Below are 24,888 nucleotides of genomic sequence, written 5' to 3'. Positions count from 1 at the left end.
GACCTTGCTGTAGAAGATAAAAAAGAGAGACTCAATTTCTTAATTTCCCTATCTTGAAGATAGGTAATCAGTACACTTTATAGTCATGTGGAAAGGGGTTGATAAAAGATGATAGAGATAAAATTATAGCTGTAGCATACATGACAAGTATCCTAAAAGCAATATGTATTCTAATGAAAACACAGCTCATAAATGTGAATTAATCAATATTCTGTTGTTCAAATGTATCAGTTAAAACAAGTCAATATACTGATTTAGATTTTTCTTAACATGTGATATAAATTTGATATTATGATGTAGGCATATGGAAACTATTCTTACCCATTTATTATTAGACGTCAGCCATTCTTGTAAGTTAGTGTCGATATATGAAGTAACCCATTCAACAACATTATCCACCAAATGGGTTTTATTATGTACGAAACTATATACCACAAAACATCCAGCAAAGCCTAAAAGCGCCACAATCCTGCCCCAGTTAACACCATCAGAGAAGGTTTCATCAACTATTGTTTTAAACGTATCATAAGCTTTGTTATCAGTAATATTAAGCTGTTCAATCAACTCATTGAATCTATTTCTAAATCGTTCCTCAAATTCATCACCAAGTAACACTACTTTATCGGCCATCATTTTCCCACTGAAAGCCTTTCTTTGCTACTCGGTGTTTGATATAATCCACTACTATTGAACGAGTATTATAAGATTCCATGTTTTCAGACAATTCACTTGAACTTAACACATCTTTTTTTTTTAAAAAAAAAACATCTCAAACTTTAAATGAGATTCATTTATATTACACAAAAAACTGCCTAATTCAGCAAACAAAAAAGTGAAGACCTTTTGTCATTCGTATCAACTAAAGCGCCAACCAATCTTACGGACACCTGCATAATCGATCAAATTATAGAAAGAACGTGGTTTGCATCGCGATATTTAAAAACATGGCGATGTTTACCTATGCTTACAGACCTCAACCCAAAAAAAGGCAATGAAACTAGAAGGAAGAGGAATATATATCTTAGTCTTGCAGCAGATTACCTGACCATGTTCGCTTTAGTATTACAGTTTTCATTAAACTTCTTTTTGACTTGAACTTCATTACGTCTAATTCCAATTTTTATTTTTATCACTCAATGTATTTTGTTTTTCTATATCTTACATTGTCATCTTAATTTTTGATCACCTTAGTAAAAATTTGCTTAAGATTATAAACTTCAAGCTTTAAAAAAAAACAACGTTAGAGTACGTCGTGTCAAATGACACACCGTTTAAAATGTCTACATTTAAATTTCATCAAAATAATGACGTAAAAACTAAATATGATATGACGTTAGCATACATATCATTCAATCAAATCACTCTAAAGTACAAATCAATAATTTTGATTGATTAAGGGGCTGGGTGAGTTGCATGAATATAATAAAAAACTGCAAACCACACGCCGACTAAATTAACAACATTCAAACATCATTCAAACTAGTCTACACATGCATAGCACGATATCCACACACCTTACGAACCACTCACTGATGTAAAACATCTGGGAATAGATTCCGATAAGACAGAATTTACGCCACACTGAGCATGAAAATTAACAAAGTATAACACCTATTCTCAACAGTAAAATTTAGCGATCATACAGTAGTTCTGACAACTTTAAACAACGAACAAACACAAAGCAAACAAAAACATAACACATACTGGAAACTCAATAATTCACTATTACTAGACGAGCGCTACATCAAAACTATAAAAGACATAATACAATTTTACACACAGTCATCACCATAATCAAACAAAATCCAACATTGGGACGATTTTAAATAAGACTTTAAGCGGATATCAATTCAATATGCTTGTAGCATTAATAGCGTTAGGGCCCACATAGAAACTAAACTAGAAAAAAAAAAACAACTAAGTATGCTCAATTAAGGGAAAAAAACAATAACAAAGAACAAATAGACTCAAAAGATACAGAACTTTCGAAAATACAAGAATATTAATATAGAGGGACACAAATCAGAATCAAAATAGAGCAGATAGGCTCGGAAAACCGAACACACCACACTCTCATACTGGAATAAAGCATACAAAGATCAAAACGAATCAAACTAATAATGGACGAAAACAAACAAGAAACGACTGACCCTACTATTTAGTCTTAGACGACGAATTAAATAAAGCAAAGTATACAAATGACGCAATCCGTCACATTGTCACATGACCCGGGGGTCGATTAAACCACACCCAAAAGGACAACCCCCCACCCCCACTAATCTAAACACCCTCACTAAACTTACTCACAGCAAACCCAATCACATCCACCATAGATTTATTTATATACACACAAACATTCAAATAATTTCCTTTACCTACACTACAACATCACATAATCATCTCCCACACTAAATTCCCCACACTAAATTCTCCCACACTAAATTCTCTCACACTAAATTCCCACACACTAAATTTTCCCGCAATAAATTCTCCCACACTAAATTACCCCACACTAAATTCCCACACACTAAATTCTCCCTCACTAAATTCTCTCACACTAAATTCTCTCACACTAAATTCTCGCACACTAAATTCTCTCACACTAAATTCTCGCACACTAAATCCTCCCACACTAAATTTTCCCACACTAAATTCTCCCACATTAAATTCTTCCACACTAAATCATCTCACACTAAATTCTCTCGCACTAAAATCACCCGCACTAAATTTTCCAGCACTAAATTCTCCCACAATGAATTCTTTCACACTAAATTCCGACAAACTAAATTCTCCACTAAATTCTCCCGCACAAAATTCTCGAACAGTGAATATCCCACACTAAATTATCCTACACTAAATTCTTCCACACTAAATTATCTCACACTAAATTATCTCACACTAAATTCTCCCACACTGAATTCTCCCACACTAAATCCTTCGACATTAAATTCTCCCGCACTAAATTCTCCCACATTAAATTTTCTCATACTAAATTCTCCCACTCTAAATTCTCGCAAACTAAACTCTCCCACACCAAAAATCTCCCAAATTTAAACACGATACAAAAATAGTCTCCACCAAAATCGCCCAAACATCCAACTCCCCCTTACTTGATCCCCCCCCCCCCCCAGAATATTGGGTTAGTCCCGAGAGTACACCAAGGTGTAACACAGTTCACAGCGGTTTTCTGTCGTCTTTTGTTTGAGTCAAAATATCTCGCGCGTGGAGCTTTTTGTTAGGGGAGAAAACAAACATTGAGTTCTTTTAAAGGGAGGTAATTATAAAAAAAATTAAACAATAAAACAAAATGGAAAAATTATATATATTATTAAGCAAAAACAAGTAAGCAAACGTTTGTATAAATTATAGAAAATTAAATTACAAAAAAATGTATCTAAACTCTTTGGTGATTAATAATAAAATGTTAATTACCACTCTTAGTAATTGTTAGTTGTTAATTGAATAATCAGAAGTTACTTATATCAACAGCTTTTATATAGAAACCAAAAATGTTCTTCATTGTCACTAGCTAGGAGTTATGACTGTGATTTTTTTAATTAGCGTATCTATCGCTTCTCGGCCTTTAGGCTAAGATCAAAGTGTAGTATCTGTTATGGATCTACACGGATCTTAGCCATTTGGTTGGTCAGCCCTTTTTAGGGCTGGCTGCCGGGGCCGAGAGGCGGTCAAATCTACTACTCTAACTCACGCAAATCTCGCCAACGACCGCTGTGGGGTTGCTCCCACACATCCCTCGAACGCACACGCTCTCGAGATGAGTCACCCAGTACTTGTATTGGGTGGCTTCAAATGTACGAGTGGCTAACTTTTCAATCTTATATTTTTCAGCCTGACGACACCCATCTAGGAGAAATCTTAGGTGGGAGGTCTGTCTATCGCCAACAAATCGAACTCATCTACTACGTCTAACGCAACTACCTCGCTCAAGAAATCGAACTCATCTACTACGTCAAACGCATCTACCTCTCTCCCAACAAACTCACTAACACTCTGACGACACCCACCTAGGAGAAATCTTAGGTGGGAAGCTTCCGTCAAAACACTAGCAAATCAACTAACCATCTCTCAAGATCATCTACTCAAAATAAACAATCGCCAACAGCTCTACCTCGCACTCATCATCACTCCACCAAGCTCAAAACCATCGACTCAGCAACATCAGCAAACTTCACTCTTCAACGTCACCTCGCCCAACTCAATTACTCGACTACGTCACAACGTTACTCCTCCTCAATCCACAATGAACAATACTTCAAAACAACTCACCTCGAAAGAACCCACCCAACTCATCTCCCCAAGCTTCAATTCATCGAACAACTCTACCACCATGCGCATCATGCCTCACCTCAACGCAAGTTCTACACCATTCGACCAACTTCACCAGCAACGACAAGACACCAAACCCACTCTCACCAAGTACAACTACCAACAAAGAATAAACCATTATCAAACCAAGAGCGTATCAAGCACAAGAAGAAAGGCCAAAAAACAGAGAAGCGATCATGTTTGTACTGTCCTGTACTTTATGTCATAGCAAACCGGAAACAAAATCAAGAAAGAAACAAATGGAACCAAGAAATCGGAACAAAGAAACATGGAACAAAGAAACCAGAAGGAATATTAAGACATTGTAAATCTTTTTAATGTTATACTATGTATCACATTGTAATTTTTTAACATGCAACCTATCCACTTGTGGAAGGAACAATATTAAACGCCAAACGGCACAAAAAAAAAAAAAAAAAAGTATCTATTGCGTATCAAACAAACTCACTACCACTCTGACGACACCCACCTAGGACAGGGGTCGGCAACCTGCGGCTCGCGAGCCGCATGCGGCTCTTTTGATGTCAAGATGCGGCTCTCCGGCTCCTTGCACAAATACTAATAATCTTAATAAAAAAATAATATTTTTCAAATAAAAAAATGTTAGTGGCTCTTTAAAACCAGGGAAATTTTGAAAATTGTAACTTTTGGCTCTTCCGCTTCAAAAGGTTGCCGACCCCTGACCTAGGAGAAATCTTAGGTGGGAGGCTTACGTCAAACACAAGCAAATCAACCAACTGCCTCTCAAAGACCAACTAATCAATTTACCTAACACTCGACACAGCGCTCATCTCGCTACCCTCTCCAAGCTCCACTCCATCGAACAATACTACCATCTAGACAACACACCAAGCTCGACGCCTCATCAACGCATCGATCAACGCCTCAACCACGGAACATCCCTCACTAACACTCCCAAAATACAACTACCAACCAAGAAGAAACCACTAACCAACCAAGATTGTATCACGTGCAAGAACAAAGGCCAAAGGACGATAAGCGATCATGTTTTGTTTGTCATGTACTTTATGTTATTTCAAAGGAAACCAAGAAAACCGGAAGTGAAAACAAGTAAATCAAGGAAACAGGAAAATATGGAAAGAAACCAGAAGTGAATCAAGAAACACAAGGAAAATAACACAAGCAAGAATTAAATTCTTTTAAATATGTATAATATTCCATGTATGTATATAACTATGCAACCTTCTCTTACTGCCTCCCTGCGCGAACAGGGTAGACAGTAAGTAAGGAATTTTATTAAACAAAGAAAAAAAAAAAAAAGTGGTCTAGAAGTAGAACGCACGCTTGACGCGCTGGAAGTCCCGGTTTCGAAACCCGGGCTTTACAGCGAAATATTCGACATGTTCATTCAGCTCTATAAATAGCTATGTTTATTGGCCGAAAGCTTTCACCGGTGGTAAACCATTGACAAAAATAAAAAAAAACACCAGCTATGTTTTCCATAATTCCTTTCTTATCTTTTGCTAAAATCTATTTTACATTGATATATTTCCTACTGAAACTAGAGTAACGTTTTTTTTTTCTTTCTAGAAATTTTTCTATCCTTCATTTTTTTAAAGAATTTGAACTCAACTTTCCAGCTGGCGATACTTTTATTTGTCCATTTCACTCAGTCAGTGAAACGTCGAATTGTCTATTTTTCGGGCAGCGTAGATTTCGTCCATTCTTCGACCTCTTGAGCGGTCATTTACGACCTGATCTAATCAAACGATTAGTCTAAAAATGCCAACCAATCAGCAACAATTCCAGACACTAATAACGCTTAAATTATGTTGTTAGCTCAGGAACTGGTCATTAGCTCAGGGTAGACACAAGTCGTGAGTGGGGAGGGGGGGGGGGGAGAGCTGCTACCTACCGTTAACCAAATATGTTAGGGTCAGCCGAACCTAGTTTGTTGTGAACGGATATCGAATAATCGATCTATACACGATGCAGATCAGTTGTGATTTGTATAAGCTTACATAGGTAAACAATATCAGTAAAAATATACTTTCCTGATATGCTGCACTCACGCACACATTTTTTTAGATTGATCTTGTTGTTTCTTTCATGTATCTCACGGTTAGGTGTAGGGTTGGGGGGGAATGGCCACCTTAGCACGCCCACCGCCATTTCCCCTCCTGATGAAATAGATAACAACATTTATAAAGAAAATATATACATTAACGATTTTACAATAACGGAAATTTTGAGTGCACCCTTCCTTGAGAAACAAAAATGTCTGAAAGAAATCCTCCTTGCTCCAAATCGGGGTGAACGTTTACCGTAATATTTTTTTTTTTTTACAAACAGGCAAAATACTTAAAATGTCAAAGTTTAAAAAAAAAAACCTACTCAAGTTTCTCTTCTAAAACTGATCTGTATAGCTCTGATTATGAAATAAAACAAACCAATTGAATTTTAAAAAAAAACGGACATGCCACCAATACGATATAAAAGAATGATTTGAGATTTGAACAAGCAAGGCATAAATAGAAATGCTATGATATGCAGGTATATTGATTTGGTGTGGACGAAAACACACTCGCCGGTCATGAAGATTAAATATTAGTGAACATTGATTGGCTGCAGGAAATATTTTTTTTTGTACGAGCGAAATTTCTTTCGGTACCTTATAAATTCCGTTACGTGACGTCAGACAACTCAACCGCAAGGATATCACGTGATTCCGTGCACGCGAGCCTCGTGTGAGAAACGTCATCATATTGCGTGACACGTCATCATTTTGTGTGACACGTCATCATATTGTGTGACACGTCATCACTCAGATGACCTAGGCCACCACGCGACAAAAAACTGGTCAAAAACTTGTTGACTTTGAATGAAGAGCTTTACCAACGACTGACGGCCATCTTGACGCATGCGCGAACGGGAGTGAAGTGTATGGTTCGCGACGAGAATTGTCTAATGTCGAGTAACTAGTCAATTAGGTAGATTAGGCTTCGTCAGACATCTCGACTTAATTAGCAGAATAGGAGTTCCCTTCGCGTTGTCTATAAACATAAAAATGAAAGTATGTGTGATGTGTGTGTGTGTGTGTCTGTGTGTGTGTCTGTCTGTCTGTGTGTGCCCTTTGTGTATGGCTGCACCTTTCATCTAGTCGCCGTGAAACTTTGGGTAGTTGATAAAAATACTTCCTGAATGGAATGGGAATTTTATTGAAATCAAACTCTGCTAAGTATTTACTAGTTTCTCACTTACTACAGTAATACAATCTTGCTTAATTATACACGAATGCAGCTCGAATGCAGTGTGTTCAACTATTGAGTGTTCCATTTCAGAACAAATATTAAGATGAGATAACGAAAAATCGATATCTACAAATCCCTCCCCCATAATATTTCTGAAAATCAAAGAAACAGCATTAAAGTATGGCAATTCTTTCACTGTACACGATCTAGATCTGGCTATTTATAGATCCCATGTTGCTGTTTTATTGACAGAATTACAATATCATGAATTATAGAAAGCTACAAGAGACAACTGAAACAGATCATTCCCTCAGGCTCGGCCATAATCCCTATATAACATTACTGTAAGCCATCTCTACTATCTTGTTCGGGTGGGGGGGGGGGGGGGTTTGATCAGAGGTTACCTCCATGACGTGTGACGTCACGACAAGAAACATGGCGCCCACGGCTTATGAACACATGCATGATTGATGCTGGGAGACGGGTATCACGTGACGGCTGCTAAGAGAAAAGTTCTTTTATTCCGTGGTCCGGATTACTAATGGGCTAATTATGGTCTAGTTTTCAAGGGTCAGGTTAAATCAGTGGCGCGGTTAGCTTAGCGGTCCGGCAAAGTCATCATTCTGGCTAACGCAGTGGTCCGGCTAACTCAGTGGTCCGGCTAACTCAGTGGCCCGGCTAACTCAGTGGTCCGGCTAACTCCGTGATCCGGTTCACTAAGTGTTCCGGCTAACAGGTCCGGCTAAGTGTTCCGTCTACCGGGTCCGGCTATCTTACCACGTGTCAAACAGATCCGGTTACCGACCTTGTTACCACCGCGCTGATTGTGTTTCTCACCCGGCTGGTCAATGATTGATGCACGTGCTACTGTGGTGTACTCACGCCGCGCTGATCCGTGTGCCCGTGCGAATGCCCTCTAGAGAGCGTTGGTTTTATTTTGTGTTAAGACCTGCTCAAGAATTAGGGAGAGGCGGGGGTGGGTGAAGTGGGGGTGAAATGCCCACAGAATATTAGTGTTAGTCCCAAGAGTGCACCAAGGTGTAACACAGTTCACAGCGGTTTGATGTCGTCTTCTGTTTCTGTCAAAATATCTCGCGCGTAGAACTTTTTTGTAAGGGGAAATAACAATTGATTTTATAAAGGGAAGTAATTAGTTAATTAAACGATAAAAAGATAGGAAAAAAGAATTAATACATACTGAAACAAAATCAAGTAAACAAACGTTAGTATGAATTATAACAAATTTAACTACAAGGAAAATATTTAAAACTTTTGGTGATTAATAATAATATATTATTCACAACTCCAAGTTATTGTTAGTTGCTAATCCAATAATAAGTAGTCGATAGTATCAAGCAGCTGTAATATTTATACCAAGAAAATTTAATAAATAATGTTAATGTCAGCGTGCGTTATCGCGAATTTATATTAATTTTTATATGACATTATAATTTAGCACGAAGACTTCTGATTTAGAAACTTAACACAGCACATCGCTTATGCAACAAAATGTTTTCTGTGTTATCGAGGTTTGCACCAGGTGGTGCAACACATATCCCGAGAATTTCTGAAATGTTTAGTTCTATCTCTAAAACACTGCTACCATCAACCCCAGCCCCCACCATATGCAAGCCTGATTCCACCCCATCAGCTATCAACACCTCAGTCCCAGCACGCCATAAATGCTTTGAGCGTCACTTTCTGAACAGGTGGATGTACCGTGATTACAAGAGTTGACTTATGGTTACGGAGAACTTCCCAGTCAGACAGAGGTTAATTGCAATCAAGAGATGTTCCGTCCTACCCAAAGAGATACAGGAAGAAGCATCTCAAGAACTTCATACTATGCCACGAGATGTGAACCCAACACGTGTAGTGAATCGCTGTATACTAACATCTCGGCCACGCTGGGTTATTTATAGGTACAGGTTGAGTAGGATTCAGTTGAGGCACCTGGCTGATTACAACAAATTGAGTGGTTTTACACGCGCAAGATGGTAGAACATCACAACCTGGCTATCTCTGATTTTTTAAAATGTTATTACATTAATAATAAACTATCATTTTCATATTTAAAAAAAAAAAAAATCTGTTACCCAGTACTTGTATTGGGTGGCTTCAAACGTACGAGCGGCTAATTTTTAATTTTCTATTTTCAGCCATATGACACCAAACAACTTCGCGATTACTATGACGACACCCACCTAGGTCCTAGGAGGAATCTTATATTGTCTATTTAAACTATATTGTCTTAACATGCGTATATTTACGTTAATACTAAAAAGTATAAAAATAATAAATACATAAAAACGTTTCTAATTACAAGCTTTTAAAATGCAATAAAAAGATAAAAATAATACAATTTTTATTTAATATAATATAAATAATTTATTATAATACTTATTATTTTAGCGGCCCCGCTTTTATTTATATTGATATAAATAGTAGTGCATTAATATATTAAAAAATATATATTTAAAGTAACCGCAGATTTATTATATTTTTAAACATTATTTTATATTTAATAAAAATTGTGATATTTTCTTCTTTTTAAGGCATTTATAAAAGCCTGCAATTATAAACGTTTTTATGTATTTATTATTAGTATTATTTCTTAAAAAGTGTACTCTTACTTTTATAATTTATCGCATGTAAAAGCTGGTTAACATTTATGGTATTAGACATGCTTTTCCCCTACTATTTAGTCTTAGATTTAGGAATAAACAAAGCACCGTTATACAAATGACGCAATCCGTCACATTGTCATATAATCCTGAGGTCGATTAAACCACACCCAAAAGGACAACTCCTCCCCACCCCTCTATAATCCAAACACCCCCACTCAACGTACCCACAGTAAACCCAATCACACGTAGATTTATTTTTACGAGCTGACCCGCGACGTAGTAAACGCCGCCATCTAGTTGTTTTATTTTCTGCTTATAAGCAATTCATAATTTGTGAATTTAACACTACCTCTCCCGCCCAGTGAAAGCTGCCGTTTACAGGCAAAGAAAAGGTCAATCAGAAATTGTTACTTCCCCTTCGTTTTGAATTTTTTTATACTAAATTATTTGCCCCTAATAGTCGTCACTAACTCAACTCTACGATTGTAAATATTCGGGGTGAACCACAGCTCACCTGACAGTTTGGGGATGGGGGTGGTGGCCAAGCTGCTTGGTGTTTTCTATGGTCTCCATGAAGAGAATTATATGTATAGATACACACAAACACTCATAATTTTCTTTTGCCTTCACTACAACAACATATTGACATAATCATTTTCCCACACTAAATTTTCCCTCACTAAATTCTCCCACACTAATTTCTCCCACACTAAATTCTCCCACACTAAAATATCACACACTAAATTATCCCCCATTAAATGCTCTCACACTAAATTATCCCCCACTAAATTCTCTTACAATAAATTCTCCAAAACTAAAAATCTCCCAAATCTAAACTCGATACAAAAATAGTCTCCACCAAAATCGCCCAAACATTCATTCCCCCATACTAGATTCGATCACACACTTCCCCCCCCCACCCCACGTGAAACTAAACATTGACACAGAATATTAGTGTTAGTCCCGAGAGTGCACCAAGGTGTAACACAGTTCAAAGCGATTTGCTGTCGTCTTCTGTTTCTGTTAAAATATCTCGCGCGTAGAACTTTTTTTTGTCAGGGGAAATAACAAACAAATTTTTTTTTAATGGGAGATAATTATAAAATTAAACGATAAAAAGTAAAGAAAAAAGTATTAATATACATTGAAACACAAATAAGTAAACAAACGTTAAAATTAATTATAAAAAATAAATTACAAGAAAAATATCTACTAACTTCGGTGATTAGTAACATAATGTTAATTACAACTCCTAGTAATTGTTAGATGTTAATGCTATAATTATTAAACACTAGTTACAACCATCTATAATATTAATACCAAGAAGATTAATAAAGCGGATTTTCGCATGCGTTATTGCGTGTTCATGTATATCTGCATTACTTAAGTCTCACTTAATATGTTAAGGCAGGGGTCGGCAACCTTTTGAGACGGAAGAGCCAAAAGTTAAAATTTACAAAATTTCTTAGCTTTTAAAGAGCCACTAACATTTTATTTCAATATTTTATTACTTTATTAGGATTGGGTTTATAAATTTGATTTTTGATTTGAAATAAATAGCTTTAAAAAGAAATAACATTTAGTTATAGAAGAAAAAAAAGTTTCTCCCAAAGCGTAATAAAGTATTTGAACTAACACTGCGATGATAAAATTAGTAATCAAATAATATAACAATAGGACTATCCCAGTCCCCTTTAGAAGATAATATTATTACTTGGTTGGAGGAAATCCAGCCCAACATTACAATTATAATCAAAGTAGAGGTAGAATTCTAGAATACAATCTGTACAATTTAAATAGATAATTAAAACATGATTTAATATTTTTTTTAAGTCAGCCTCTAATCTAAGGCCGACGTTGGATAAATGTTTTTTTCGGTGTTGATGGGGACCATGCATTATCTCATGTTTGAAAATTAAGGGGAAAAATCACACAACCGATTCACTTGGTGTCTGAAAACAGAAACACATCTCCTTTATATTAAGATAAGTTTATATATTTAGTAATACTTGCAAATATTCATTATCTAAATGTTCACGTTTCGAATATATTTCTGGATGCCTAACAACGGAGACAACATTCAGTAGTCAGGATTCATCTTCTCATCCATCTAATGGAATCTCAAAGAGAGTCACCATACTATAGTATACTAACAAATGGAACCCACAAAAAAGTCCTAAATAATGCTGAATAAGAGGAGGATGCAACAGTAACACAGGATAGGCACTCGCCTATTTCTGTGACTTCAACATGTGGGAATATGAAATGACGTGCGTTTCGTATAAACAGAATGTTATAAAAAATAACAATTAATTATTTTAAAAAAAATATCTACCTTCTTGCCCGCAAGTAAAATTTAAAATTTTACTTTTTAAAAATATATTTTTAAAGGATCCTCAAGCGTAGGTTAATCATTAAAAGAAAGAGGTTAGTTTGTTGAGGATGAATCTCATATATCGTAGTATAAAGTACAAATGAATTATCTCCCATTTGAAAACTAGTCAAGGGATGTAACGTAGAGCTGAATAGCTAAAATAACAAAAATAAACAAAGACACCTATAAAAAGTATAATACAGCAGCGTAAATGTAGATAAACTATTTATTCAATTAATTAAATATATGAATTATTGAAATTTATAAAAATCATATTATTAAATTAATGACTACTAAAAACAATATAAAATTTATAATCTTAAACACATTAGTGTTATTTTTAGACATAGTAATACAAATACAATCCATTCCATTAAAACGTATTCCCTGCTTTCATTTTAACTAAAATATTTTGGCTCCCCTTGAAGGGGGAAATTATTGAAGTGTTAGGCCGTAACTATATATATTCTAATAAACTCTTAACAGTTAAGGCAGAGTCGGCAACCTACGGCTCGTCACGGCTCGCGAGCCGCATGCGGCTGCTCCGATGCCATGGTGCGGCTCTCAAGTTCCATGTACGATGATTAATAATTATTTAGTTTCATTTACAAAACTCTTAAAACTATTATACTGTAAAGAAAAACAACTTTAAATAGGATTAAAAAACTCATCAGAGAACAGTGAGAATAGGTGAGGTAGAAAGTTATTGGACAGCTGACAGCCGCCTTTGCACCAGGCCCAGCCCCACAGCCGCTGCAAGCAGCACCATGGCGACTATTCCTTGTTTGCCACTGCCCAAGGGCCGCCCTTTTCGATTGTCGTTACATGGGGAATGTTATTTTATTCAGAATGCATTCCTCTACCTGTCAGTATGCATCAATTTGACCTGAGTGACGAAGTATGTTAGTTATTAGTTTCCTACGGTTGAGCTATAAGGTACTGGACTCTGGGTTCGTGTGGGGTGAAAGATAAGCCTTGTGAGAACCGAAAGACAGAAGCGACCGATACAGTAATCAAACCAATATCCAAACCAGCTAGTCGGAGTTTGCCGTGCTGAGGCCTGCCTGGCTATGAAAGATACCTACTGAACCAGTGGTGTCCGTAAAGAAAGAAAAAAAAAGTTATTGGCTTCTAAAGTGGATTGGGATAGTGACCGGATAGTCCTATAGTTATATTATGTAATTTCTAATTGTATCATAGCAGATCTAGCTAAAACAGTTTTTGTGCGATACATTTGTTTGTTCTTATATGATATAATATATCCCTTTTTATAGCTTAGTCATTCGTCAGGATGCTTAATTTTAGTAATTCTTAAGAGAAGAATTTTTAGTTTTAATTCGCTTAGTAAAAAAACTATTTTAAATAGTTTTATCGGCACCCCGATTCGACTATATAAAGGAGAGAATAAGTCATGGAAGTGGTTTAAAGATTTGGCTATTTTTCATACTACAACTTATGTAGTTTTTTTTCTCGCTACGCAACAGTGTGTTTTAGTAAATGTAGAACATCACAGGAGCAATCGAATATTTTTTGTTGTTGACAAAACCACTATTCTATCAATGTGCAACCCCTCTCCTCATACTTTCGATATGCATCCCCTTCAAACTTTCAATTTGTTTTTCCAACCCATTTTGGCGCCCCCTAAGGTCGGCGCGCGTGGATATATGTCCCCGCCCCTACCCCCCTTCCTACCTAAACGGCCTGCGTTATGCGCCGACAAGAAAAAGGCGCAAACGTGATAGGTAATACTATAAAGAGCTCATTACTGAATTATATACAGTCGAAATAAAGAATGGACAGAAGAAATGCGCTTTCTTTTTCCTCTTGTGTATTATAGCGGAGTCAATCACACTGTTTATTTTAAACTTTTTCTCCCGGGGTAGGGGGGGGCGGGGGTTACTGGTAAAAGTATATACTTTCTATATAAATCTATTTCGTTCGTGGTAGGAGAAGTTGGAGGGGGGGGGGCGTCGGAGCGCTAAGAAGAAACTTTGATCCTCACACTTGAACTAATCCCGAACACCCACACAAAACATGCGTCCACTACTCCCACCACACACAAAATGCGTCCACTAATCCCACCACACACAACATGCGTCCACTAATCCCACCCACACACAAAATGCGTCCACTAATCCCACCCACACACAAAATGCGTCTATTTATCCCCCCTCCGCCCACACAAAACAAACACACCCCTACTGATACTTAAGACCTCCAACTCAACAAACATACCCACAGTAAACCCCTTCACACCAACAGTAGATATAATTGTACACACACCAATGCAAATCATTTGCCTTGCCTACACAACACAATCATTTCGCCCACACTAAATTTTCCCACACTAAATTCGGCCAAACTAAATTTTCCGACACTAAATTAACGCTCACTAAATTCTTCCACACTAAATTCTCTCACACTAAATTCACCCAGACACAATTTTCCCGCACTAAATTCTCCCACTATGAATTCTCCCACACTAAATTACGCCGCACTACATTCTCACACAATGAATATCTCACACTAATTTATCCTACACTAAATTCTACCATACTGAATTCTCCGACACTAAATTCTTCTACATTAAATTTTCTCACACTAAATTCTCCCAGACAAAATTTTCCCGCACTAAATTCTCCCACTATGAATTCTCCCACACTAAATTACGCCGCACTACATTCTCACACAATGAATATCTCACACTAATTTATCCTACACTAAATTCTTCCACACTAAATTATCTCACACTAAATTCTATCACACTGAATTCTCCGACACTAAATTCTTCTACATTAAATTTTCTCACACTAAATTCTCCCAGACAAAATTTTCTCACACTAAATTTTCCCACACTAAATGCTCCCACACTTAAAATCACACAAATCTAAACTCGATACACCAAAATCGCCTAAACATTCAACTCCGCCATAATAGATTCCTTCACACACCTCCCACCCCACCCCCACGTGAAACAAAACACTGACACAGATTATTAGTTTTAGTCACGAGAGTGCACCAATGTGTAACACAGTTCACAGCGGTTTGCTGTCGTCTTTTGATTGTTTGAAAGTATCTCGCACGTGGAACTTTATTGTAAGGGGAGAAAACAAACAATGTTTTTTTTTCAAGGGAGGTAATTTTAAAATTAAACAATAAAAGGAAGAGAAAAATGTAGTAAACCATTTTAAAATAAAAACAAGTAACCAGACATTTATATTAATCATAGAAAAATAAATGTAAAAAAACTAATCTAAACATTTGCTGTTTTTTTCACACGATGGTTATTACAACTCCCAGTAATTGTTGATGTCAATCTAACAACAATATTTAAATGTAACTAGTATCATCCAGCTGTAATATTAATACTAAGAAGTAAGATTAAGTGCTACTTTGCGGACTAACATAACTTTAGAACTTATGTCTTGCGAATTTTTTTTTGTTAGCAGGCAAATGTAATGGACTACCCCCTCCCCCCCCCCCACCCGCAAATGGGTGGCCGGAAAGAACCGCAACGGAAAAAAGCGCAACGGGAAAAAAGCGCAAAACAAAAAGCGCAACGGAAAAAAGCGCTGTGTGTGCGCTTTTTTCCTTTGCGTTTTTTTCTGTTTGCGCTTTTTTCTTTTTGCGCTTTTTTCTGTGTGCGCTTTTTTCTCATTGCGCTTTTTTCTGTGTGCGCTTTTTTCTCTTTGCGCTTTTTTCCGTTTGCGCTTTTTTCTCTTTGCGCTTTTTTCTATTTGCGATTTTTTCTGTTTGCGCTTTTTTCTCTTTGCGCTTTTTTCTGTGTGCGCTTTTTTCTCTTTGCGCTTTTTTCCGTTTGTGCTTTTTTCCGTTGCGCTTTTTGTTTTGCGCTTTTTTCCGTTGCGGTTCTATCTGGGAACCCCGCAAATGTACCCCTCCCAAAATTAAGTCCTGTCAAAAATGGACTAAAAATTTGTATTAGAACTAGGCATGCTGCCTAGCATCGCTTAGGTTTTCAAAATCATTAAGAATTGTAATGCTTAATTAATTAGTATTTGGCTATTATGTGTAGTGCTTACATTTAAACAGTAACGCTATTTTTAGAGAAATTGTTGTTGTTGTTGTTTGTTGTTTATAGCCCGTTTTCAGAGAGATTGATGTGAAGTAGGGAAAATTCGGACCGGTCAGTTCTAAAGGTCTTCCGGAGTTTTCTACGATCTCAAACGTTATGAATAGGTTCCTGGATTTGACAACCAAACATTTGTGGAGTGGTAAGTTCACGGAAATCACGAGCAAGTTAGGAGAATTGGTAAACCCCCCGGACCGTAGTCCGGGAGGCTCCTCCCCAAGCCTCTCGGCCCAGGGGGAACATCCGAGGGCGCAACCCCTCTGTGAACGTTGACTATATTTGCATATGTCGTTGAGCTAGGCTGTGACATTGTGGGGAGCGTAGATTAGTTTTCAACTAGCAATAACCACGCCTCGGTAAAACCTCATTGGCTATGGTACCGCCACTGCGCAAAAGATTATTGGACGAATTTTGTGGTGTGTGGTGGGATTAGTGGACGTATGTTGTGTGTGGTGGGATTAGTGGACGCAATTTTGTGTGTGGTGGGATTAGTGGACGAATTCTGTATATTTCATTTGCCTGCAAATATAAAAAATTCGCAGACATAAGTTGGAAAGTATTGCTAACACGTCAAGAGTACAAATATTCTGTGTATGTTGGGATTAGTGGACGCATTTTGTGTGTGTGAGTTCGGGATTAATTCAGGTGTGGGGATCAGAGAGGCTACCCCCCCCACCTTCGCCTACCGCGAACGAAATAGAATTTATATAGAAAGTATATACTTTTACCAGTTACCCATTCCCGCCCCCCCCCCCCCCCCCCACCCCGGGAGAAAAAGTCTGAAATAAACACAGTATGATTGACTCTGCTATAATACACAAGCGGATAAAGAAAGCGCATTTCTTCTGTCCAGACATCCAGTGTACATTTCTTCTGTCCAGACATCCAGTGTACATTTCTTCAATCTTTCTCGCGGGTCAGAGTTGTTGCCCTTCAGGGTGTGGCCTATAATCAGCCTTCGGATCATCTCTCTATTTATATAATTCTCTTCATGGGGACCATGCGAGACACCACGTAAACACACACCGTTACTCCCCCGATCTCTAAAGCATATAGCTACCATTTCCACCCCCACCAGTCTATTTTATTTTCTTAATTATAATTACAATTACAAAAAAAAAAAAAAAAAAAAAAAAAAAAAAAAAGTGTTGGAGTGGATAATTTTTAATTTTCTATTTTTCAGCCTTACAACACCACATCCTACGATAGGGGTCGGCAAACTGCGGCTCGCGAACCCCATGCGGCCCCTTGCTGTCAAAATGCGGCTCTCCAACTCCTTGCACAAATATTAATAACGAGCCGACCCGCAGCGTATCATACGCCGCTATTTAGTTGTTTTATTTTCTACTTTTCATTAATTCATAATTTGTGAATTCGAAAGTACCAATGCTGCCACTGAAAATATTTGCTTTAAAACACTAACCCCCCCCCCCCTAATTATTAAGATAATTTAGTTCGATTTAAAACTTACAGGAGGTAACTAAGAAATAACTAGGAGGAGGCTGCTTTCACGGGGGGGGGGGGGTGTAGGGTCGGGGTTGGGGGAATAATATTTTGTTTAAGCAATGTAGTTTTGAATAATAACTATTTAAGTTAAAAACATATAAAACATAAGAGCCGTAAAAGAAAATATAATATTCTTTTAGTTAGTCCAAATATACGTATGCAATTATTTTTTCTTTTGTTTATTGTGATGTCTAATTCATCTATTATGTAGATTTAAATGTTACCTGTGCCTGTGACAGATACAATTAAAGTGGTTTTAACCTGGGTATGTAAGGAAATAGAAGATAAATGACAGCCATGTCTGACGGTTCTTTTACATTACAGACAACATATCACAATATACTTTTAGCAAGTGATTGAATATCTTTTACGACTTTTACATTACAGACAATATATCACATACTTTTTGCAAGTGTTTGAATATCTTTTACGACTTTTATATTACAAACAACATATCACATACTTTTTGCAAGTGATTAAATTTCTCTGGAAATAAAGTTGTATTTTATTTATTTTTTTTTTTTTAACGTTAAATATATGTATTGTATTTTTACTGTAAAAGCTGAATATGTATGCTGCATATATGAACGACAGTGACCCATTAGGTTCAGTATAATAATGGTATCCTAATGATATCCTAATGACCCATTATACCTCGGCGCCCAACTAAATCTATACTTTTAAGTAAACTACACTAACTATAATTTAGATTTGAATTTTGTCCCTTATGCAAGGGATCCAGAAATAGCTCTACTAACCAAATTAAACACCGCATAAGATAGGGGGTAATTTAACCATACTAAAAGAACGATTATTATAATAAAGTTAATGTTTCTAGTCTCTAAGTTAAAATTAGACGTAATTTGCATTTTAAATACATCTAGTGTTATTAGAAATCTTTGATTACAAAGCAGTTGTATACGTATTTTTAGAAAGTCTCAAATAACTTTAGTGTATTTTGGTTTTCTGATTTTGGATTTGTAATTGTTTCATATATTTGATTTGGTTATTTCCCTTACAATTAAACATTTTTTTTTTAACAACAGGAAAGTGATAATATATTCGGTATTAGCCCGCGCCTTTCTTAAATTTAACTCATCATAGTATGTCCAGTTACAATTAGACTTTTTTCCGGGGTGGGGGGGCGAACACTGTTAAACGTATTTACTTTTTATATACATTCTGTTTCGTTCGGGAGCGGTAGATGTTCTTCGGCTCGAGGGAGGGGGGAGGGTGGGGGGGGGGGGGGGGGGGGGGGGTGAGATCTTCCCAGAAGATATGCCTGCAAGGAGCTACGTGTGTATCGCTTTGACCAGGGGTCGGCAAACTGCGGCTCGCGAGCCGCATGCGGCTTTTTTTGCCGTCCAGATGCGGCTCTCTAGCTCCTTGCACAAATATTAATAGTTATATAATTTCATTTTTACTGGACGATGGGGTACGGCTTTACCCAGCGTTCCGTGGAATGGAAGATAAGCCTAGCGAGAACCAAAGGATATAAGCGAACGATGCAAGTTATGCAAACTGATATCCTAGCCAGTAAGTCGGCGTTTGCCGTGTTGAGGCCTGACCGGCTAATGGGAGACACTTCCTGAGCCGATGATGTCCGTAAAGAAAAAATAAAATAAAAATTAACAGCTTCTAATGTAAATTGAGATAGTCCTAGAATAATATGATTTGATTACTAATTTTACTATTCTGGGGAAACACGTCTGTTTTTATATGAATAAATATTATTTCATATTTAAAGCTATTTATTTTAAATAACAAATCAACTTTATTTACCTAATCCTAATCAAATTCCGAATATTGAACTAAAAATGCAGTGGCTCTTTAAAAACTGGGAAAGTTTGTAAATTGTAACTTTTGGCTCTTGTATATCAAAAGGTTGCCGACCCCTGAAATATACAGAAGATCATACTTTTAGGGATCATTTCTAAAGTTGGTCTTGCCGGGACGTTGAGCAAATGCACCGAGTCCTCGTCTCCATGCACTAGAAATGGACTATGCAACTATATAAATAGCGAAATTAGTACATTAATCCATAAGATACATTGAATTTAAAGTTTATGATGTACAGAGTATAGTAAATAAATAGCGAAATTAGTAAATGAATCCATAAGATACATTGAATTTAAAGCTTGTTGGTTCACAAATCGGACAGAGGCTGGTTTGGAATATTTTTGCCAACAAAAGTGGTGAAAGAGTATAACGTATGGAAGAATAGTCAAAAACAAAATCTGGTTTGCATGGATTTTATCCCATTCTGTACAATAAACATAGTAAATACAAAAGAAAAAATTAACACAAAATACTTATTTAAATACTTATTATTAAAGCGGCCCACGCTTTTATTTATAGTGATATAAAAAGTAGTGCATTAATATAATTACAGAAAGTATTTTTTTTTTAATTTTAAGTAACCGCAGATTTATAATATTCTTAAAAAATATTTTATTATTAATAAAAATTGTATTATTTTCTTTTTTTAGTGCATTTATAAAAGCTTGTAATTATAAACGTTTTTATGTATTTATTATTTTTTTAACTTTTAGTATTAACGAGTTGTACGCATGTTAAGACAATATAGTGTAGCAACAAATATATGATACACAATTTGAAAAACAGTTTTGCAGTTTATAGCTAACGTTCAGTAAAGTATTATGGGATGGCGTAGTCTAGTGGTAAAGAACTAGACTGCTGACCCGACTAAAAACTATTGCGCGCCTATTGAATGCGATGACGTGCTTTTGTCGTAGAGCCCCCCCCCCCCCTTCCCTCGCTCCACGCCCAGAACGGCCGTGATAACGCGTGTGGATAGAACTGCCTACTAATTCGGTCCAAATTTTTTATTAATTCATAAAAAATTAATTAGTCAACTATAAAGTCAAATTGAATGTCACGATGCATTGTCTTAATGTCTTGACCCACAAACCAACAACGAACCCTATCTATCAGTTAGAAGTGCCTGCAATTTCACACGGGCTTTTCGATTTAGACAGACATATAAAGACTGACGAGGAAGTGAGTTAAATAAAAGCTTGTAAAAACTTAGTTGTTGTACACAGGCTTCATTTACATGTGTGCAATAGTGAATTGCAAAAATATATAAATAAGTAAATGAATACATTTTCGAAACTGATGTTGGGGTGGGTGGTGAGGTCGTTGGAACAGTTAAGGGGGATGTGGGGTTATCATGTCTGATAGTGATGTGGGCACAGGGGGGTAGAGGTGTCTGACGAGGCATGTAAAGAGTGTCTGTGTGTGTTTAAGGCAAGCCAAGCGTCATAATCTGCTGTGTGATCTAACTGCTGATATGATTCTATTTATGTGTGTGAGGGGAGGGGTTTGACGAACGGAATGCTGTTTGAGCGATTTAGCGGGAGGGTGAAGGGTTTATGTCTGTGTTTATGTTTTATTGAATGTTTAGTACCGACAGGTTAGGGGTGGATATTAATTTTTTTTTTTTATGTAAAAGACTTCTTTAATTATAATATGTACAGGAAGTATAATTTTGGACATTCACAAAATTCAATGTTTATATTTTCTTGGAAAATGAACTATGTACATAGTATGAAAGTTCATACCGTATCCAAATTTGTTACAAATATAATAACTTTGTTTTCAAAGATCAGAAATTAATAGTATCAGTGATTGCAGTATAAAAAGCTGACATACTTGCAATGAAAAAAAAATATTTCAATTATGTTTTTTTTTTTTCAAATATTATGAACAAAACCAGTAAGCACTACACCAACATACCACAGAAAAAAAATTGTCTTAACAACTATCGGAAAAGTTGCATTTGAAATTTTTAGAAATAAATTAACCCTAATTTAATACAGTCAGATGCCTAACATTCCTATTTAACACTTATTTCCCCAAAATGTCCCCATCTGGTAAAATAATACTAGCATATTATTGTATTTACTATAACAGAATTCTTTAAATAGCAGAAAATCAATTATCGTGCAGGACCCTGTTAAATTCATTGTAAGCAGATTCTAAATGAAAGAGCATCTGTCGGACCTGTGTCTCATCTAATTCCTCTGAAGCCTGCATGTTGCCAAGTGGTTCCAACCATTTACGCACTTTCTGTTTGTAGGGGTGGATATTAAATTTTTTTTATTAGTATGTGTTTATTTGGTGCACAATTCTTTATAAAGTATAAAAACAATAAAAAAAATATAAAAATTCATAAAAAACGTTGTAGTAAAAATCTTTTATGTTATCAAGCACTAAAACGTAGAAAATTAATTATACACCACTATTAAAATAACTATAAAAAAAAAGCGTGAGCCACTTGAGTATCCATTGGATATCTTTATTAATATTTAGGAAGAGACCCACGCTTTTTCTTTATAGTAATTTAAATAGAAGTGCATTATTACATAAAAGCTTGTCGTTAAAACGTTTATTATTAATTATTTTTAATAATATAATTTTCAAATGGAAATAATTACATCAGCATATACAAATGTGTGAGCGTTAGTTTTTAACATAGTTCAAATAATTTAAAAAAAATTATCATTATATGTCGATCAACAATTCAAATGAAGGTAATTAGAAATAAAGAAATACAAAAATGGTATTTTTACGATGATAGTCTTATTAAAAGATTTTACAGTTTTGTTGAGAATTCCTTTTTTACAAGCTTTTATTTAACTCGCTTCCTCTGTCGTCAGTCGTCAGTCGTAAGTCTAGACGGAAACGCAGGAGTGAAAATTCGGACAGTTCTACTTGACCGATACGATTCACAGTTGGCACGTGGGTCAAGACATGAAGACAATGCAATCTGAAACTAAATTTGACTTAATTGGATGCCTAATTGATTTTTTATGAATTAATTAAAATTTGGACCGAATTAGTAGGCATGTCTAGCCAACCACACCACACGCGTCATCAATAGCTGCGCCATCACGACCACATAATGGCTGCGTTCAAAAACCATTGCGCGCCTACTGAACGTGATATTCAGTAGGCGCGCAATGGTTTTTAGTCATGTAACTCTATTGTAGATAAAACATGTAAAGTACTGAAAAAAAATTCATAAAAAACGTTTTAATAACAAGCTTTTATGTAATGATGCACTAAAAAGTAGAAAATAAATTATAGACTACTATTTAAATAACTATAAAGAAAAGCGTGGGTGTCTTCCTTAACATTAGTAAAGGTATCCAATAGATACTAAAGTGACCCACGCTTTTCTTTATAGTTATTTAAATAGTAGTCTATAATTTATTTTCTACTTTTTAGTGCATCATTACATAAAAGCTTGTTATTAAAACGTTTTTTATGAATTTTTTTTTTACAATATAAACAGCGTGGGAAATTAATATGACATATTAACAATGTGTAAATATTTTTTTTAAAATGAAAAATGGAGATAGTTTATTATAAGACAAGCACTTGCTACAATTTGATATTTCTCTTGCATCACAATCAAACCAGCTGGACCAAGGTGCAGCAACGTAAAAAGTTAACTATGCACAAACGGGCACTTTCTTTGTGGTGTGTACATTTTTAATGCAAAATAAAGCTGTACACATTGGATTTGTGCCAGCTTTGAGGTTAGCCCCTGGCACAAAACAATCATAAGTCCTTTACACATTATCAACTATGAACGCTTCATCAAAGTTCTCAACAAGCTCTGGGACATCATCGTCAACATCTGCTGTTGTTTGCTTATTGCTCTCAGCAGCACTAGCTACAGTTGATGCTAATTTTTTCAAGCTGTTTAAACTCTCTGCTCCAAGTTGATTCAAGATACCAGGAAGCATCTCTGCTATTTCTTTGTTCTCTGCATGACCAGTAATTGCAAAGGTATTTGCAGCCAAAGAAGCTTGAACTTTAGGGTTATTAAAATGAAGTCCTCGTCCATCTTCCTTAATCATATTGGCCTCCTCAATCCCTAGAATTATGTTTACAGACAACTTTTTCAGAGAGAACTGTATTAGTTATTTTCTCATGATCTGTAGTAGCAGTGCGATGAATAACCTTCTTCTGTCTTCTGGCTGAACCCTTCCTACCACGAACATTGATTTCTCTGGATTCATTGTTAGTACCTTAAATTATGTGGGAATAATTCCCACGAGGTGTACAATTTTTTATGATGGCCGCTGTTATTATCCATACGATATTTTAAAAGAAAAGTTTTGAATTTTTTTTTTTTTTTTTATTTTTTAATTTTTTTAATACTTTTATTTGCAATTAAAACAAGTACATTAACATCAAATTTTTTAACATAATTTTGAACACCAAATGAAAACGAAAAGTTTTGCAAATGTACATAATGAATATTTGCAAGATGTCATGTATTTGAATATAAAAAATTGCAAAGGATAACAGTAGAGAGTATTAATGAACCGATCGACTTACATTGGATAATTATGATTTTCAAATTTTCTTGTTATTAATATTACAGCGGGTTGATTCTTGTGACTTGCCGTTGTTAAATTAATACCTAAAAATTGCTTCTAGTAGCTATTAAAACTTTGCAATAAATCATCAATTTTTTAATATCTATTTGAAATAAATCAAATATTTATAATTAATGCTAACGTTTGTTTACTTGTTGTTGTTTCCAATTGTTAACTTTTTTCTTCAATTCTTATATTGTTTAATTTTATAATTATCTCCCTTGGAAACAACTAATTGTTGGTTTTTTCCCCTAGCAAAAACTTTATCGCGAGATATTTTGACTCAAACAAAAGACGAGATCAAACCGCTGTGAAC

At 35.8% G+C, this 24,888-nt stretch overlaps 1 protein-coding gene, 1 non-coding gene and 1 pseudogene across 2 annotated transcripts in view; 1 reads left to right on the top strand and 2 right to left on the bottom strand.

Moving 5' to 3' along the window:
- Positions 1-24,888, bottom strand: part of LOC131956752 (uncharacterized) — a 330,429-nt gene that overhangs the window by 65,646 nt on the left and 239,895 nt on the right. The gene's annotated exons all lie outside the window — the stretch shown is intronic.
- Positions 3,569-3,728, top strand: LOC131956762 (uncharacterized; annotated as a pseudogene).
- On the bottom strand, positions 16,908-17,048 carry LOC131956765 (U4 spliceosomal RNA). Its single transcript, XR_009388990.1, has one exon. It is a non-coding gene; the product is annotated as a U4 spliceosomal RNA (small nuclear RNA).

This window comes from Physella acuta, unplaced genomic scaffold, assembly GCF_028476545.2.
Source record: "Physella acuta isolate Inbredline_101_S28 unplaced genomic scaffold, ASM2847654v3 ptg001174l, whole genome shotgun sequence".
NCBI lineage: Eukaryota > Metazoa > Mollusca > Gastropoda > Physidae > Physella > Physella acuta.
This window is presented reverse-complemented; position numbering and strand designations above follow the sequence as displayed.